This window comes from Oryzias melastigma, linkage group LG14 (assembly GCF_002922805.2).
Source record: "Oryzias melastigma strain HK-1 linkage group LG14, ASM292280v2, whole genome shotgun sequence".
Taxonomy (NCBI): Eukaryota; Metazoa; Chordata; class Actinopteri; order Beloniformes; family Adrianichthyidae; genus Oryzias; species Oryzias melastigma.
This window is the reverse complement of record NC_050525.1, coordinates 23,742,441-23,747,952: the sequence shown is the minus strand read 5'-3', so window position 1 is coordinate 23,747,952 and position 5,512 is coordinate 23,742,441. Positions and strand designations below refer to the sequence as shown.

The 5,512-nt window shown below is 35.8% G+C and overlaps 1 long non-coding RNA gene across 2 annotated transcripts in view; it reads right to left on the bottom strand.

The window, feature by feature from the left end:
- The window catches only part of LOC112139988, a 50,425-nt gene extending 45,167 nt beyond the window's left edge, over window positions 1–5,258 (bottom strand). For both annotated transcript variants that reach the window (XR_004949081.1, XR_002918093.2), the window contains exon 1: window positions 4,930–5,258. This is a non-coding gene — a long non-coding RNA (uncharacterized LOC112139988). The remainder of the gene's footprint in view (window positions 1–4,929) is intronic.
- Between the last annotated feature and the right edge of the window lie 254 nt (window positions 5,259–5,512).

The following is a 5,512-nucleotide window of genomic DNA, read 5'->3' as shown; positions in this document are numbered from 1 at the left end:
AAAAAACATTTTTTCACTTACATTTTTAGAAAAAAAGGCATATTTTATTTACTTCCACTTTTTTTATTTAACTTCAACGTCCCTTTAGGGGCTCTATATTCCTGAAACAGAAAACATTTAGTAAATAATAAACTATTTTTGCCTGTTTTTATGTTAATCTAAATGCTGTAACATTCTTTTATTTGATTTATGTGATTATTTGGTAACATCTGCAGTAGAGAACTTTTTCCACAAAGGCCTCTTTGACAAAGTTGTGGATCATTTTAGGATAAACTGAGTTTTTTCCCACACATCTTTTACCTGAAGTGACTAACCTTCATTCTTCCTGTCTTCAAACAGATGTTCCAGTGTTTTTTGTTGATCTTTTTCCTCCTTCCTTATTGTTGGAGTTACTATTGAACCTTTTTTTTTGTCATAACAGATATTAGTGATTTTATATTTGTCCGTATTGATTCTGTTTTCTTATAGTTGGAGTTACTAAAATCTGTATTTTGTCTCAAAAGAGATGTTCCAGTGATTTTTTTTTTAGCTCACCTTAACCATAGTCCCCTTTGCTTCCTCGGTAGAGAAAATTACACTAAAAACCCTTTGATTTATACTTTTAGGCCATTATTATATTAGGATTTTTGTTGGAGTTTTCTGAACTGATAGACTTTTTTTTTTCTTCTTTGAAGTGAAATTCATAATTAACTGAATTGGATTTAATAGTGCCGATGACCAAATAGGATTAATCATTTTTTTCTCAACAAATCTTGTTTTTATCTTTAAACAATCATTTTAATTTCCAAATGTTTCACATTAAAACAGATAAATTGAATTAAACATTTGTAAGAACTAAACACACAAGAAATACACTGAGTTGAAAGTACTTGTGTGTAAAAAAATACAGCTGTCACAGCACTGGTCAGTCTGCTAAGTCTTTTTATAGAAGCTACATCACTGAAAATGGGATTTGTGTAACTAACTGATGACTAATAGACCATTGTCTCAGTTTTCTTGTTACTTCATGAGGCTGAAGGTTTCCACCACAGACAGGTGCAAATCCTAAAAGCACCTGTTTGCATCTTTTGTCACTAAATTATGTTTTTGTTTTTGTCCATAATTGCCTCTTTTCACAGTGAATAAACAATGAAAAGAGAAAAACATGTATTTAAAAAGCACAAAGACCAGCTTCATATTAGTTCATAATTGTCAAAAGTTAAAAGGTCAAGTTAAAATAATAATATTAGTTTGGAATAGCCTAGGTTTGAACAAAAATAATGTACAAATATTCTAAAGATTAAAAAGCATTGACACAATATAAGAATACATGATTTAATGATAAATACTAGCATCTATTTTCTGGACATTAATATCAACCAAAGGTTCTAATGATAAACGTGCATAGTCACAAATGTAAACATTTACAAATGTTATTTTTCTAAATTAATGATGATGAACATGACTATAAATGGTAAACAATAATAAGTTTTATTATTATTATATTATTTGGGTACCGTAAACATCTTAAACATAGTAAAATGTCTTTTATATTTTTATCATTTTTTTCTTGTTTTTAATCATTTTAACCCATTTTTGCTTCTTAAATGCACTTTTTAATTGAGTAATAACTGAATTTTAATTTCCAGTTTTTAAGTGACCAAATTCTGCATTTTTTATGCATTATTCTCTTAGTTTACACATTTATCATAGAAAATGTGTTGTTTTAAATGTTGAATAAAAGCATTTTTTAGATTTCATTGTAACATTGACAATAACATAAGAAAACTAATTATAGAATTTTCTAAGCCTTCAATAAGATAAAGCTTCGGCATGCTCACTTTCCAATAGGCTTTGCATTATTATTATTATGATGATACTGTTATTAAGTGTGTGTCACATTAAAACAAATACATAAGAATAGACATTTGCGAGATGTGAATGTAGAAGTACCAAATGTTGCTTATTATTGGGTTCAGAATCTTCTACTTCTCCTTTTCCATACGTTCATTTGGGCATTCATCAGTCTTTTTTCTAAATCTCTTCTCACAGAGTTCCAGGGGCAGCAGGACATTTTTACAGCTGTCTTCGGGCAAAGCCAGGGGACGCCCTGGACAGGTGGTCTGTTAGATTAAGACATGATTTACACAAGTCCTTTCACACACATACACAAGTTATTATTATTTATTTACCCAACAGACTGGGTAAGATTAAGTATAATCCTATTTCTTTCTGTATTTCAGAGTATTTAAGGTATTTTACAGGCAGGAAGTCTGAAGGAAAACATGTAAATAAAACCTCACCACAAACAGTCAAATAAAAAAGATGCTCGGGGCTGCCAGAGGCCAGTTCTGCTGGAGCGAAGACACACAGCAGAGCCGCATACCTCATCACAGACCCGGATTACGCTTTTTAAACAACATCCATTTCCACTCGCTGCCTCTCCTTTCTGTTGGAATAAACGAGCCAACGTGCGTTCAGACCATAAAACATCATGTGAATCGTCCTGTGTGCGTCTCCTGTGAATAAAAAGGACCAACTTTACACATCATTTTTCTTTATTTCACAATAAATAAACCAGATTTTTCAACATCATCCATGACTTTCATACATTCTAAGGAAAATACTCACAGACACCGCTCCATGTAGCGATCGTGCTAAAAACATTAGCTGGTTGCTCTTCTCACAGGCAGGCAGTGAGCAACGAAGTCGCCGCACATAGCATTATGCTACATGCTACATGCTAGCCAAGCATGTGATGCATTCAAGAGCTAGCGCATTCATAAAACCACTTTCAGCATATGATGTTCACACTGGACTGTCGCTACCTGATACCTACAGTTGGAAGAGGCTTGTGCGAAATGTCAAAGCAGTACAAATCTTGCAAATTTTGCTCCAGACTTTTTCTTTCACAGCTCTATTCGGATATATGAAAGACTTGGTGCTATATAAATTCCATCCAGGCACAAATAGCAATTACTCCCACATGATCAATGTTCAAATGATTGATCAAAGCTCAATGGGTTAAGCATTTACGCCTGAGGTGTCGCCAGTGACGCTTAAACAAAAAATCTTTAACATATTGTATTTTTTAAATTCTTAACGCGGTCAACGTCATTGCAGTAGATTCTGAAGGAGAAAAGTCGAGCCGCTTTTCTCCTTCAGAATCTACTGCAATGACGTTGATCGCATTATCGATTAAAGAGTTACAGTAAATCAAAGAACAAAAACACTGGATCTCCGGTATTAAAGGGTAAGGAGCCAGAAAAAAGACTTAAAATGTAGGTAGCAACGCAAGAGTTGGAAGCTCTTAACCAGGATTCTCAAACTCAATTTACCTTTGGGCCACTGAAGGCAGAGTCTGGCTGATCCATTTGTGCCAAAAATATGTTCTTGCGCCCATTATTTAGGTCTACTGAAGATGTTCATTGTTATGTACGACTAAGTTATATCTTCTGCATGTCCTGTAAAACGATAGGAGCTAACGACGCTAGCAACTGTTGCAATGAACTTTTGGATGACCAGATCCAAATACAAAAGCAAATATAAAGTTTTAAGCTTTAAGCTGAAACATCACAAAGCTATTGTCAAAGAAGCATGGACATGCAGAAGATATTTTTTAGTAGACATTGAGCTTTTTATATTAAGGCAGGGGCCGCAACGTAAAGACTTTATTGAAAGTGTCTCTTGAGTGTCCACTACTGAGAGCGTTACGAACGTAGCATAAAGGAATGATGGATACAGTTAACTACAAGAAACTTTTATCTTCTCTTTCTGCCATATTTAACTTTTTTTGATGGAGGGAGGGGGGTAGTAGTTGTTCAGGAATGAGGAGAAATTATGTAAGCAGAAGTTAGTGGGTGATCTACGTGGATCTCCTTTAATCTTTCACAGACAAACCTATAATTAGAAGAGCCCCTTTACATATTTTTCAGGTAATTTAAAAAGAATAATATGACGGTATAATAGCAAAAAAGGTGATGAAATTGAATTTTTTTCCCCAACACTATCCTCACGTGGCAGACAGTCTAAATTGGCAACCACCATCTCAACGAACCGCCACTCCAACAAATCCATTACAGGAACACAACATTAATTCAGTTAGCAATTAATCAGGCTTTAAAATCAAGAATTTGCCAAATGAACAGTCATCAGATGAGGTAGCTGATCGCCACACCTTGAGGTTTGGTGCTGTGTGGTCTTTGGCGATCCACCGCATCATATTTTTCATCGCACTGCCATGGTGAACAATCAAATAATGATGATTAATGAAATACAGACTTGGGAAACACATCTTTGTTTACCCCATAAACAGCATTAAGTCAAGCCAAGCCCAAACCATTGATGGCGCAGGAAGTCTTTAACTTACCGCCCAAATCATACCTGTGTGTAAGAGTCTTTGTTCTCTATAAGAGGGGCAGGTACGGCATTCAATGCAAATGTTTGCATCACAAACAGCTGAGGAAACCCCTTAACTCGGCTTTTATTTTCAACATTTAGCAACAGACAAACTTTAAAAGTTTCCAAATATTTTTTATAAAAGTGAGACTCTGAAACATGCCTCTGAGAGCGTTCGGAGTGGTGCAGCGTTGTGAGGCTTAGTTGAGATTAGCTGCTCTGTCACACCTGTTTGAGACAAACTAAAAGCTTGTTTGAAATACCAAAAAAAGAAAAACGGCATGATAAAAGCCTGGTCACATTAAAAACCTCCAGCCAGCACAAAACCTCCTTCAGACAGTGACTCACTCATCATCTGCTCCTGTTGAGCCACACTGTCACATCATAATCAATTTATCATTGACATCTAATGAAGCCGCGTTCTGCTTGAGGAGTTAGGGTAAAGCCAACCGTGACGGCCAGGCTCAGACAGGGAAAATAAACACCCACTGTGATGTCTCACGCCTGGTTAGCTCTAGTGACAAGCTGCTTCACACAGGCGAACAGTTCTACCTGACGGCAGGTGTGGAATCCAGAAGAGCAGGAGAGTTTTTGATCAAAGTCCTGATGGTGTGGTGCTCCTCTGCCGTTTCAGAACAGTTGCTGTTTTGATGGGCGGCCCGCCGCCTCCTCACGGGTCTGTCTGGTCGTGTTCGGAGTCGCTCTCAGAGGAGCTGTGTGAGGTCTGCTGGTGAAAACAGGAGAATGGAGGAGTTTTCTTCCTGCCTGTAGCTCGTCTTTTCATGTAAACAGCAAGAACACTGAACATGCCAGCGTTGTCATGGCAACGGGATGACCATCCGCTGGGAACGTTACAAGGTGCTTAAACAAAAATGGTTAGATAGTCCTAAAGAAACTGTAAATGTGCAAACTTAGAAGAATAATTTTACATTACACATTGAAAAAAACTGCAAGTAAAAAAAATGTTTTTCAGGAAAAATTATCTCATCAATAATTTTTTTCAATAATAAAATAATCTTAGTTTAGGATAACAAATCTAAGTGGTCGAATTTTTTTTCTTAAATTAAGAATTTTTGGGAAGTCTGATTTTTTACGCTGTTGGCAGATTTTTTTTTTGCTCATTTAAATTTTTTTT